This window comes from Dermacentor andersoni, chromosome 2 (assembly GCF_023375885.2).
Source record: "Dermacentor andersoni chromosome 2, qqDerAnde1_hic_scaffold, whole genome shotgun sequence".
NCBI lineage: Eukaryota > Metazoa > Arthropoda > Arachnida > Ixodida > Ixodidae > Dermacentor > Dermacentor andersoni.
The window spans coordinates 107401228-107415531 of NC_092815.1; the positions used below are offsets into that span (position 1 = coordinate 107401228).

At 46.3% G+C, this 14304-nt stretch overlaps 1 protein-coding gene across 1 annotated transcript in view; it reads left to right on the forward strand.

Annotated features, from left to right (window-relative positions):
- The first annotated feature begins 248 nt into the window (after nucleotides 1-248).
- Nucleotides 249-14304, forward strand: part of LOC126541464 (uncharacterized) — a 72530-nt gene continuing 58474 nt past the window's right edge. Inside the window, exon 1 of the mRNA XM_055076669.2 lies at nucleotides 249-1331. The gene's annotated coding sequence lies outside the window, so the exon portion shown is untranslated. The remainder of the gene's footprint in view (nucleotides 1332-14304) is intronic.

The following is a 14304-nucleotide window of genomic DNA, read 5'->3' on the forward strand; positions in this document are numbered from 1 at the left end:
CTTTTCTCACGTACGGCCTCAGAGTAGTCCCGTGTGACGCTTAACGTTGTGTTCTTCAATTTGTATCCCTTGCGCAGTAGGGACTCGACTTCTTTCTCGTTCAAACATTTAACAATGATCGGGCGAAGAAACACGACCCAGGCGGTGAACCCTAGCAATAGAGAAAACATATGCCAAGATGGTTGGAAGAAACTTCCTTAACAATGCGCTCAGAAGCCTCCCACGACTCGGAACCGTCATTACTCTTCTCCTCCTGAGCGACCTTCCTGAGGTTCAGTCATAGGACCAGGATTGGATTCAATGTTACCTACAAGAAGCAGAAGGCGCCGAAGGTGTAATGCACATTCGCGGATTGCTTCAGGGCACAGAAGCACAAAAAAAATGATCGTCTGGTCGGAAGCTGTGACAAGGTAATTTGGAAAGGTCTCTAACCTGTAGGACAAAAAAGAAAGAAAAGGAAAAGAAAACAGGTGCCTGAACTTAAAACAGTAAGTTGGACCGGCGCGAGCGGTTTTCCAAGTCATCCAATTTGTGTTGAATTTTGGCAAGATCCTTCTCATGCCTGAGGACGACCTCGGAATTGCTATATGACACTTTAGACTGTAAGTCATCAATTATAGTTTGCACCCTAGAAGTGTTCTCTGAATTCGCGGAAGAATGCTGTGTCGAAAGTGATCCGATTTTGCGTTTAAGCTCGCCCAGTCTTTTCGTCATAGATTCGAAATCTTTCTTCAATGTGGCATGATTGAGCGAAACCTGGTTGATCGATTTCAGAATACTCACATTATTAGCTTCAATGCGTTGCACACTGTCAAAAACGGAATTACGCTTCTCCTCCTGAGGTTTAGTGATAGCACCAGGATTGGATTCAATGTTACCTCCAAGAAGCAGAAGGCGCCGAAAGTGTAGTGCACATTCGCGGATTGCTTCAAGGCAGGGAAGCACGACAAGAAAAGGATCGTCTGATCGGAAGCTGTGACAAGGTAATTTGGAAAGGTCTCTAACCTGTTGGACAAAAAAAAAAAAAAAAAAAAATTAGGTGCGTAAGCCTTTGGTTGTTTCATTCATCGTGTCTCCGTGCCCACTGAAGCGATACTGCTGGATGCTTGATTTTATCCTTTCCAGGGTAGATGACGTTGACTTCGCAGCTGCGCACTGGTGGCAGGGGGCGTTCGATGTGCTCGGTCAGGTCCACGCAAGCTGTTGCCAGCAGGCGTGAGACCACGGCAAGGGCGGCAGCGCGAATTCTGTCCAAGGGCGGAAGGTCGTCCCTAAAGCCAACCACCGACGCGCCCACCACGTAGACGACGAACTGTAGGACGAAAAAACAGGTGCGCAAGCCTCTGGTTGTTTCATTCATCGTGCCTCCGCGCGGTGATGTTGACGGCGCATGTTTAGTTTCTTCAATTCATAGTCCAACATGAGAGTAGTGAGTTGACGTTAAACGTTACCTTGCATGCACCACTGCTGTTTGTCTGCGTTGTAAACAGAACACACGGGGGGCATTGTTTGCTTGAGGCGTTGTTGTACGCCGGACTTCATAACCTCTGAGAGGGCGGAGCACATTCATTGCCTCACACGGCGCATCGCACCGTGACAGAAGTATTAAACTTTATTTGAATTGTGGGGCTGTACATGTCAAAATCGCAATCAATTACGGGGCACGCCGTAGTGATGGATTCCGGGTTAATTTTTTCGCCGTGATGTTCTTTAACGTGTCCCTAAATCTAAGTGCACGAGCGTTTTTTCGCCCCGGTCGAAATGCGGCAACCGCGATCGGGATCAACAGCGCGACCTCGAGCAGCGCCATAGCCGCAAAGCTACCGCGGCGATCACAGAAGTGTTGATTTGAAGTGTAACAGCTTCGGTAGTGTCGCCTTGGCCCTACGGTGCCGTTTATAGCGGCTCTGCTTCTGCACGCTCTGTGTAACTTGTCCCCTTGACGAATTTGCGTGGTGTTTATTTTCCAGAAATAGCAGTAACGTACCGTACCGTACCCTGAATTTAAATTTATACCGTTTGCCCGCAACCGCTTCCACGTCACCTTTTCCTTATCCATCCCCTCCTTATATGCGAACTGCGAGCTAAGAGTGGCAAGGCTGTCATTAACTCGCTTAGCGACTGCGTCGGTTTTACCCATTCTGTGCCACCTCACCACCCTCCTCTGTGCCATTCTATCTAGCTTCCCTCTGGACTTGCACGCTAGTAGAAAAATAAGCGCTGCAATTTCTGCAATGCTTTTGCAGGGAGTCAGTGATAATTACAGCTGTCAAGAGGCTAATGTGGCGACGCCCAGGGAGCTCCATAAGGCATTGTGCACATTCGACGCGGTGAAAAGGCCCAAACGAGCTTCTCGCGTCGCCTTTACTCTCTGCCGTGCTCCCTCTGAACCCCCCCCCCCAACGCGGTGTACCAGAAAGCAGTAGCAGAAGGAAGAGGCAAAGAAAGCTTCGCTTTAAAAGCGACCACTACGAGATGCCGGCAGAGTAGCGCACCTAAAAGGTTAACGAAACAGAAGGATCTGTGGAAAATTGGGATGCACACTAAATGAGCACTGGGACCATAAAGAAATTTCAAGCAGGAAATTGCCAAAGAAAATATCCACAATAATTCTAGGGGAGCTATTTGTTGTTTGAAGCAAGAGCGAGAGGTATACTGCGGACTAAGACGTACACTCGCCCACAAAACATTGCGGGGCACGCGTGCGCGTGGCGAAACGGCCCTCCGCACCGTCTAGCGGCGCACTCCTGTTGTCGAGACTGACGCCTGCGCGCATGCGCGTCCCTCCGGTACTCCAAGCGTGCAAGTGTGCATGTATAGACACGGTGAAGTGGCGTGTATATATATATATATATATATATATATATATATATATATAGGATCAGGTAACAGCAGATTTGTTGAAGGATGGTGGGAACACTGTCCTAGAAAGGTTGGCCGCCCTATATACACAATGCCTCATGACCTCGAACGTACCGGAATCTTGGAAGAACGCTAACCTAATCCTAATCCATAAGAAAGGGGACGCCAAAGACTTGAAAAATTATAGACCGATTAGCTTACTGTCCGTTGCCTACAGAGTATTTACTAAGGTAATCGCAAATAGAATCAGGAATACCTTAGACTTCTGTCAACCAAAGGACCAGGCAGGATTCCGTAAAGGCTACTCAACAATAGACCATATTCACACTATCAATCAGGTGATAGAGAAATGTGCGGAATATAACCAACCCTTATATATAGCCTTCATTGATTACGAAAAAGCATTTGATTCAGTCGAAACCTCAGCAGTCATGGAGGCACTACGGAATCAGGGTGTAGATGAGCCATATGTAAAGATACTGGAAGCTATCTATAGCGGTTCCACAGCCACCATAATCCTCCACAAAGAAAGCAACAAAATCCCAATAAAGAAAGGCGTCAGACAGGGAGATACGATATCTCCAATGCTATTCACAGCATGTTTACAGGAGGTATTCAGAGACCTGGAGTGGGAAGAATTGGGGATAAAAGTTGATGGAGAATACCTTAGCAACTTGCGATTCGCTGATGATATTGCCTTGCTTAGTAACTCAGGAGACCAATTGCAATGCATGCTCACTGACCTGGAGAGGCGAAGCAGAAGGGTGGGTCTGAAAATTAATCTACAGAAAACTAAAGTAATGTTTAACAGTCTCGGAAGAGAACAGCAGTTTACGATAGGTAGCGAGGCACTGGAAGTGGTAAGGGAATACATCTACTTAGGGCAGGTAGTGACCACGGATCCGGATCATGAGACAGAAATAACCAGAAGAATAAGAATGGGCTGGGGTGCGTTTGGCAGGCATTCTCAAATCATGAACAGCAGGTTGCCACTATCCCTCAAGAGGAAAGTGTATAACAGCTGTGTCTTACCAGTACTCACCTACGGGGCAGAAACCTGGAGGCTTACGAAAAGGGTTCTGCTGAAATTGAGGACGACGCAACGAGCCATGGAAAGAAGAATGATAGGTGTAACGTTAAGGGATAAGAAAAGAGCAGATTGGGTGAGGGAACAAACTCGGGTAAATGACATCTTAGTTGAAATCAAGAAAAAGAAATGGGCATGGGCCGGACATGTAATGAGGAGGGAAGATAACCGATGGTCATTAAGGGTTACGGACTGGATTCCAAGGGAAGGGAAGCGTAGTAGGGGGCGGCAGAAAGTTAGGTGGGCGGATGACATTAAGACGTTTGCAGGGACAACATGGCCACAATTAGTACATGACCGGGGTAGTTGGAGAAGTATGGGAGAGGCCTTTGCCCTGCAGTGGGCGTAACTAGGCTGATGATGATGATATATATATATATATATATATATATATATATATATATATATATATATATATATAAAATCACAAGAAGCCAAGAAACACACCAAGCACAACATAGGAGAAATCACTTGTGCTTACTAATTGAATTAAAGAAATCATAAAATAATGGAAATAAAAATGGATGAGAAAACAACGGGCCGCAAGTGGGGAAGAATCCTACGTCTTGGCATTACGCGTGCGATGCTCTTACGAATTGATCTACCGCGGCGCCGTTTCCCCACCGCTTTCTGTGGTATGTGTGGTTTTTTTATGGTTTTACAGTTTTTATGGTTTTAACACACACACACACACACACACACACGCACGCACACACACACGCACGCACGCACGCACGCACGCACGCACGCACGCACGCACGCACGCACACACGCGCACACGCGCACACGCGCACACACGCACACGCACACGCACACACACACACACAAAAAGCGATTGGCATTCTTGTGCACCCTGCGCTCCTCCCGCTACCCTTATTCCTACCGCTTCCGGCATGCCTCCCTGGCGCTACCGAGGTATCTTTTCTAGCGCCGAGTGGCTGGCGGTTTATAAGGAAGGGGTAGATAAATTTCGGCAGTGCGGGCGGCCGCAGCTTGGCCAGCCGTCGGTGCTGACGGAAACATCGCGGGTTCGGAGCGTCGGCGGTGCACGGGAACCGACAGCAACCATCCTCGGCGCCGACATCGGCCCGATCGCCTTCAAGAAGCGTCGCGCGTTCGCATCGGACACTGGAGCGGATTGTTTACCGCAGTACGCTTCTTCGGGCCCATCGTCGTACACCAACATGACCGAACCGCCTTCGATTAACACCGAATCGACTCGTCTGCACAATAGGACCAGCCGATAGACAATGTTACTGGTCCGTGAATAACGGTTTCTTTCTTTATTGTCTTTTTTCTCTGTTTTCGTGGTTATTTTTTCGTTAGTACTGTGCGGGGTGGCGTATTCCGGCCATCCTGCACGCGGTGCAGGTATCACGTTTCTAAGAGGTCGTATACGATCACGTCTCTTTTTTTTTTTTTGCTAGTTTAGTTTATTTTGTTAAGCTTTTGTGCGCTCTTTCAATTCTGTCGCGCGTTCCACTTTTGTTCATTTTGAGCTCACTGCCCTCTTCGAGTAACTAAACCTTCATTTGGGGGGGCGGGGGGGGTGATACGTAATGGCTGCCCCTGCCTGTTGTAATTCTTCCACAACATCGACCCACGTGCCCATCGCACGGGTCGATCGTCAAACTAAACAAATCTGTTACTCAGGCTTGTTGCAGGCGGAGGCATAAGGGTGGAAGCCTGCCTTACAGCCGACGCCGTCGTTGGGCGGCGGGCTGTGACAATGGTTCAGAGCTCATAGCCGCCAAGGCGTGATGACATTTCAACCACATGCTTCTGAGAACGGACCTTTTCAATACCTCTGTAAGTTGGTTCCCTGCAAAGCTTTTCTGACTCCGTAAAAGAAAAAAATCTCTTCCACATGGACTATGGTCTATACAGTCCACCTGAAACGCTGAGCTCTCAGGTTAAACGTCTGCTTCGGCTGTCACGCTGCCTCCGGTCATTGTTTCTGTTTTGTTCTGCGCGTACAAGTCTGAGAATTCTTGCGCTGTCGCGCCTTCGCCACGATTGGAGTAAACATTCGCAGTTGTGCGCAGGGTTGATCCCCTGCCAAGAAGAAAATGTTCATTCATTGTGGAGGCATTGTGGTGAAGTGGAGGGGCAAGGCTGTTGCTTCTTTCTTTTTCCTATCACGCATTTTACCGTTGGCCTCATTAAAGACGAAGCATTTCTTTGCGAACCTTTGCGCTCTCATGATTTCATGGAACTTGACGCTGTCACGGTCGTTTCGTTAACTTGGTATGTACCGAAATTTTCATTGTATAACAAGAGTGTATGACGAACATAAATGATAGGTCATGACATGCTTGCACCGTAGGTCATGAAGCAGCCGCCTACGTCTTGGTGCTGCTCTCATGGTCGTTTCGATAACTTGGGAGGCTCCACGCACACTGCTTCGCATAACATCGATTCCCACCGGGACGCGGGATCTGCCCTTTTTTTTATTCGCTTGGTTTGACAAGCGGCATAATGTCAAACAAATTAAATGTAAGCATGTAGGCCCGTTTCATTTCTTTCGCGTTGGTGCTGGTGTACAGATAAAAGCTGGCGGCGTGGCCACGCTCTCCGGCAGCAGTATTTTTTTTTCCCTTCTGTATAGGACGAGTGCCTGAGTGGTAAAACTTCCGACTGCTACTCTGGTAGCAGTGTTCGAATTCGCTCGGGGTACTGCATATTCTTTTTTTTCTTTTTTTCATTTCTTTATGGACTCGCAAAGCGAATCTAAAGGTGGTCACGATAAATCCGGAGCCCCCACTACAGCGTACAGCGTGCCTTAAAGGCAACTCCGGCGCTTTCTTAAACATATTAGGATAGTGTCATTTTCAAATAGCATTGACAGTCCTGTCACCGGTAGGGTGGTTCAGTTTGCTTAGAAATTCATCAATCATTTTAAATAACCAATAAAGGAGATACCGAAACGAGCAGCTGCTTCGTGTGACGTCACGATCAGTCGATGACGTCAGACCCTACACAACCATAGTGTAAACACGCAGAAAGCGTTCTAAACACGCAGTACACGTGGCGCTAACGCCAAAGAAGCGAAGCTGATGATGTCTGCTGACGACACGGGGAGCTTTTGCAGATTTTCCGAGCTAGGCAGCGGCGATTTCAGCGACGATTTCAGCGGCAGTGACGATGTGGTCTCTGGTGTCACAAACATAGGGTGGCCAGTAAAAAAGTCATGTGTCAGGAACGCAACAGGCCTTTAAAATTCAGTTTCAGGAAAACTAAATGACTTGCAGCCGTATTGTTTGGCACAGATAATCATAGTGTAAAAGAGAGCGTATATTCAAAATTTTATTAAGTTCAGAGTCTATCGAAAAATCGCCGGAGTTGCCCTTTAAAGTTCGATTGCGGTTTTGGTAACAAAAAAAAGTTAAAATGACGCTTGTACAAAAGCGTCTTTATTTTCTCAACGTTTCGACCGTAGCCCAGCCTTCAAATTAAACTTAAAATACTAAATTTAATATATGTATATATGATTGGTTCGGTAACCGTGTCAACATCACGACGGGCTAAAACCACCGTTTTTTCATCGCTGCAGGCTTTCCTATAGTCGGATACAACTCAAGTCTGCAGTGAAGCCCCGCCCACGCCCTCATAACCGCCAGCCACTGTTCCTCCGCGAGGCTGAAAATAGTTCTTACTTCAAACTTTCCCTGGTACCTAAATAAGGCGGTAACCACAAAAATGAAATTATTACCGCGAAATTTTATACGTTTTCACGCGTCTGTTATAGTGGAACGGTGGAAGCCTAATTATTTATTGAACTGAAATAAAGCCCTTGCTTCGCTGCAACTATTGCCAAGTCTCACTTCAGTTGGCAGTGAAGTTTCATGAGCAAAGCGGGATCAGCAGTGAAATGAACTGTACCGCGGTCTTTTGAAGAGTGAAAGGCTCAGACTCCATACACTTTGTCCATGTCTGTTGCACACCTCATCGCTTCCGCCGATGAAAAGACTCTTCAAGGACAGCAGAAGCTCCGGATGTATCAAGTACGACGCCATCTTGAAATGGTCACATGACGACTATTTTGTCTGCTTCTGTGATTGGCTGGCGGAGTAACAACCTGGCGCCGTCCGTGTGCCTTGGTTGCCAACTGCTGTTTTTTTTTTTTTTTTTACGTTGTAACCACACCATGCTATAGTAGGATACAAGTGTTGACGGAGACGGACAAGTAGACCAGCGAGCGGGCGTATACTACAGTCAACTGTGGTTCACTATCGGGCCGCACCCTGCGTGGCAGGGCCTTCTGCGCACCCTTATAAGTAGCACGGTTTCCCGGCGATTCATCAGAGTGGTGCGGAAGCCGTGTCAACAGCACGACGTGCAAAAAAACCACCGTTTTTTCATCGCTGCAGGTGGGTCAACGGCCATTTTTTACTGTCTCTACATAGTATATTGCGGCTGCTGAACTGCTCTCTATTGCCGTAGTACACCATTGTTTGATGTGCGCTTTTCGTTGATGTATTGTTGTTATTTTGCTTTGCATCATGGAACTTAGAAAGAGTGACACTCTCGTAGAATTCACTAAGTCTATTGGAGACAAACTGCCTGGATCTACGAACCACGAAGTTCGCGGGAGTTTTGTGAGAAGTAAAATCGGAAATGAAAAATATTGACCGATCCAACCACAGCGTAAAAGCAGAGCTCAAACCAGTTGCAGCCTCAATGGGCGACTTTGAAGAGTTCAAGCAAGAAAGTGTTAACCTTCGACAAGCGCTTTCTCGGGTGCAGAAACAAAACGTGATCTGTCAAACGGAGAACAAGCGGCTGGACAAAGAACTTAAAGGAACACGACGACAACTGACTGAATTGAAACAATACTGCTGCACTAAGCTGATCTTGCTGATAGGGACATCGATGCCATTCATCGTGTCCGCACAAAGGGTGACGGGCCACCTAATGTCATTGTCAGGTTTAATTGACGCCGAAAAGGCGACATGATCGTGCAAGCCGCAAGAAAAAACGACCAACAGCAATGCTTGGCTCGGAATAAGTTCAGCCGCTGTACGTGCACGAACATCCACGCCCTACCCGCCATGGTTGCTCAGTGGCTATGGTGCTGAGCACGAGGTCGCGGGATCGGATCCCGGCCACGGCGGCCGCATTTTGATGGGGGCGAAATGCGAAAACACCCGTGGTACTTAGATTTAGGTGCACGTTAAGGAACCCCAGGTGGCCGAAATTTCCGGAGTCCTCCACTACGGCGTGCCTCATAATCAGAAAGTGGTTTTGGCACGTAAAACCCCATAATTCAATATTTTTTTAACATCTACGCACTGAATATAAGGCGCTACTTGCCAAGGCCATCCAACTGAAGCGAGAGCAAAAATGGAAATTCGCCTGGGTATCGGATGGCAAAGTACTTATGCGAAAGACAAATTATTCTAGGGTCATCAGTCTTACAAGTGAAGATTTAGCCCATATAGTGTGATTCCATATATTGGAGTTGCCTGACCGATGTATTCTTTAAAACAAAATGGCTTAAACATCAAAGTAAATCGATGGCCTTAGTTTGAATAAAAATGCGACCATTTTTCATTGCAACGTATACACAGTTTAAGAAAAAACGTAAATCTGTTGACCTCATTCCTACCGGTGCAAAGTTTCTTGTATGACGTCATTGCAACAAGTGAAACTTGGCTTCTGAACAATGAAATCGTAGATGTGCCAGGTTACAGATTAATATCCCGTCCGCGTGTGTCACGTTACCGCCGAGGGGGTGGTGTTGCCCTATTTGTGAAAAATAATCTCGGTTTTAAAACACTGCCTGCCATTACATTTTCGTCCAGCGATATTGAAGTGCTGTTCTTGAAAATAGAAACTGGTATATTGCAGGCGTAGTCTATCGACCTCCCAACGCGACCCTTGGCAGTTTTCTCGATAAAATGGAATCAGTTTCATCTTGCTTACGAAACTACCAAGCTACGCAGATTGTAATCGTTGGTGACGTAAATTCTGATGTACTTAATCCAATACACAAGGATTATCCTTACCTCCTTAAATCGTTCAATTTCCGAAATTTAATGTGTCAACTGACACGCGTACGAGACAAGCACTACGCGGCTATACTCTAATTTATCATGCATTGAGGAATGTCGAGTGTGGAATTGTTAGTGAAATGTACAGTCTACCTCTTTCAGACCGTTTGCCTGTTTTCACGGCGTTTAACAGCCGAAGTCTGAAAAACAAATATGACGGGAGGCTTATAACTATATTAGATTGTAAGAAGTTTAGAGATAAAATCATGGAGGCCGACTTTCAGCAAATGTACAATGATAATGTAGACATAGTTTTCCAACTTATTAAAATTAATTAGCAATTTGATAACTGAATGCAGCAGTACATATACTGGAAGTTCTTAAAATCAGCCTATCTGTCCATGGATGACGACACAAATTTGGAAATACTTCATCATCATCATCAGCAGCAGCCTGGTTACGCCCACTGCAGGGCAAAGGCCTCTCCCATACTTCTCCAACTACCCCGGTCATGTACTAATTGTGGCCATGTTGTCCCTACAAATTTCTTGATCTCCAAGTAATCTCCAACGTTCTCCAAGTAATTCACTGGCTAAAATGACAACGATTTTCTTTTACGAGACCGTGTCAGTATATAGGGTGTCCCAGCTAATTTGAACCAAACTGTTCAACGAAAAAATAAAATTTAAGAACAAATTGCAAAATACGATTTCTAGACATATTGTGTTGGGTCGTCGGACCTCTAACGACCGAAAACCGTAGTTCTTATAATTCTATCTTGCACGGTGTTCTCTACGTCTATTTTTTTTTTCTTCTTCGAACAGCTTGGCTAACGTTAGCTGCGCCGGTATAATACGTGCGCGAACAGATGTTGAAAACGCACCTTTCGGCTAGAATAATATTATAGTGAAATGGCGAATGCACGCACGATCCACGTGGGGAGAACAAAAAAAGAAAAGGGAAAAGGAATAGCGTGCGCGACATATGGCTTTCTTATGCGAGCCGTATCTGTGGTACGACGAAAACAGAGCTTGGCTCGAAAGCACCAAAGCCGCGCCGGGATCGAACGCGACGGGGTGCACCGAAAGGTCTCGCGCCGCAGAAACCAAGGCGCGCGTTGACGCACAAGTGGGCTGGCTGCCTTCAATGATGACGTGCCCTGCTCGCGCGCGCACACACGCAAACCACCTCGGGAGGAGAAAAAAAAAAAAAACGCTCCTTCGGCTCACTTGTCGTCTTGCAGAACATTTGTACGATTCCAGGAAGTCGTTCTTCTTTTGTTCCGGCGAGAAACCACGTGCTGGGTCCATGCGCGAAATATTTTTTTTCGATCAGTTCGAAAGCGGTCTATTTTTTTTTTTTCGGTGGCTTTGAACATATGGCAGAGAACTGGGCTAGTTGTAACTTTTTTTTTTTTTTTTTTGACATTTGGTGCACTTCTGACGCTTACAAAGCGGGAAACGCCGAAATACTGGGATAAGAAAAGACAACAAAAGCGTGTTTCCGTTACTGTCGTCTTCTCTGCTCTTAGTATTTTTTATCCTGGAAATGCATCAAATGCCGTGGCTTGATTAGCTCTCTTGCACCTTCCTTTCTTCCTTCTGTTAATAAAACAAAAATGTCGTAAACTAGAAACTTTCTAATAAAGTAAGAGTTGGTGTAAATTACGTAATACATACGCCAATGTGTATCTACGCGTTTTCTGTATTGAATTATCGTCAATGTACCTTTTTTTTTTTCACACACACTTGTGTAGGTTGGCTACCCTGCAAAGCTCCGTGGACTCCCAGAAACTGTCACCCACAGTTTGTGGTCGTGATGATGATCGTTAGTGAATTCTCCTTTGAAACGGCTAGGGTGCTGTGAACTTACGTGTCATTGCGCTCCAGCGTGCTACGCGAGTTCGTACACAATTTTATTGTCATTAAATACGTTTTAATTCGAACTCGTTGCTGTCTGCAATAGGCGCATATGATTGCACCATTCTGAAGCCATGTAATAATCTTAATTCGACGTTACTCTGGTTCTTCTCTGCCTTTACGCGCCCGTTAGCATCCCAAACGTCTCTTGCCACGTTTCCTGTGGCGAATATGTTTACCCATACTATGCTAATTTGAAACGCAGAGCACTAAGCTAAAGCCTGTGAAGTTGCCACTATATGCAGTTTTAGGTTTTGCGTGTACGCAAGTGGGTTGCATTCTTTTGCACTCCTTTCTCTCCCATATTTCCTTCCCCACGCAGACATCGGCGTATAGACATCGCATGTCAGCGATGTTTATACGCCGGCTAAAATCTCTGCCTTTCATTAAAGGGCGCTGTCTCTCTCTCTCTCTCTCTCTCTCTCTCTCTCTCTCTCTCTCCTTCGGGCTTCTTTTGTGCACCTTATTGCGTTCTTTTGTAAGCTCGGCGATCTCCGTCCCCTGAATTTACGCACACAAACCTACAACTATACTACGTCTTCCTTTATTTTGCCTGTGTACTATTTCGATAAATGTAACGCTGTTGCGGCTCGGCACAGTTGGAGGGGGAACAGTCGACGTCGCCACCGGCCTTTCGGTGTTGCGTCTTTTCTGGCTTGCCGATCTTCATCTAACGGCAACAGCGTGTGTGTGTGTTTCTTTTTCTTGTATCGCAGAAGCGCTTTTATCGCTTTTTTTTTTTGCTAATACAGGTCATCTAATTATTATTTTGCTCTTTACTGTATGCTTCTGTACAAAGAACGACAAATTAACCCGTATATACTTCCACTTCTCAGATCCGATGAGTCCATAAATCAATCTACGCAGTACTCGGTAGCCTCTCGAGTCTTCGCATCCAGCCATATCCAAGGTCAGATTTTCTTTTATTTCTTTCTTATGTCGACTGCATCCTAAATTCGGGCGCCTTGGCACATACTATCGCGCGCTCTCTTGCGCGAAACAACCTACGCAGTGCTAGTCAACTTTTTTTTTTTTGTGATATATGTGCAGTACATGCGTCTCTTCTGTAGTGGAAACTGGAAATAGCGACACACCACACAGGGTCATGTTAAATTGCATGCCACGGACACCGTTGTTTCGAGTTGAAACACGGTATATTAAAAAAAAAAAAAGACCGCGCAACCTTGACCAAAAAAAAAAGAAAAACCGCGTCGTAGATAGCTATGGTGTGCGATCACTGCTTGGATCTGCACAGCGGCGGTAAAATCTCTTGTGCGTGAAGTTTACATTATAGTGCCACTTTCACACGCTTTTTTTTCCCGTTCCGACGAGGTCGATCGCTTTCGTGCAACAACGCAACAAACACGAAGTATCGACAACACCGCGAAAGGAAACTCGGGCCATCTTCGTGTAATTGAAGGAAACGGCCAATAAGTTTCGGAGCAGCGGCAAGGAAAGTCGCATCGCGGCTCACGGGCCTCCCAGCCAGCCCGCGATAAAGAGAGAGAGAGAGAGAGAGAGAGAGAGAGAGAGAAATAAAGATGGAGAAATAAATGAAATGGGGAAAGGGCTGTGCATGCGCGCCAACCGAAAAAAAAAGGGGGGGCAACCGGTTTGCTTTACGCCACAGTGCATCGCACAGGGTTGAAGGGAAACATCATCGTGCCTTTAGAACGCTGCATGCCTGGTCCAGCTCGGATGCGGCGAGGCGGACGTATACGACAGGTGTGATCGCGTCCATTACGATCGCGCCTCAAGCAGGGTTACAGAACGCGGCTCACGTTTATGGCAGTTGAGTCGCGCCACAGTATCCGCACGTGCAATAACCGCGCGGTTTAAAAAAGAAAAAAAAAAAAAAGCTTCGCTTTCTGTACGCAACGGTGTCTCGAAGTTTCTTTAAAACCGCGCGCAGTTCTTGTACGTGCGACGTAATAATTCTGCGGAAACCCACAATGTGGAGAGAAGTAACTGATTAGGAAAATGAGACATCCACCCAATCGTAACAATTGCTACGAAGGAAACCCATACGTGTTCCTCGAAAGAAAAGCTGCGAGGCTTCAACTGCGAGGCTTTTCTTTCGAGGAACCCGTATGGGTTTCCTTCGCAGAAATTGTTACGATTGGGTGGATGTCTCATTTTCCTGATTCCTGTACTTGCGTGGTCTGCGTATATATACGCTGCTGACGGCCAGTTGTAGCTGTCTTTCGCCGCGGTCTCGTATTCGCCCCAGTATAACGCGAATAGCCGCTTTGGTCCAACGAGAGATTCCCTTTATCAACCTGCTAATCAGCGGACCTCGAAGAAAACTCGAACAGCAGTGTCTGTTAGCAAAGAGAGAATCGCAGCTAAACGAAGAATTAGACGACGAAGCCTAAGCACAGCATAAATTATTGCTGTGTTTGGTTGAAGTGAAGAAATAGTAAGGTAAAGGGAAACAAAAGTC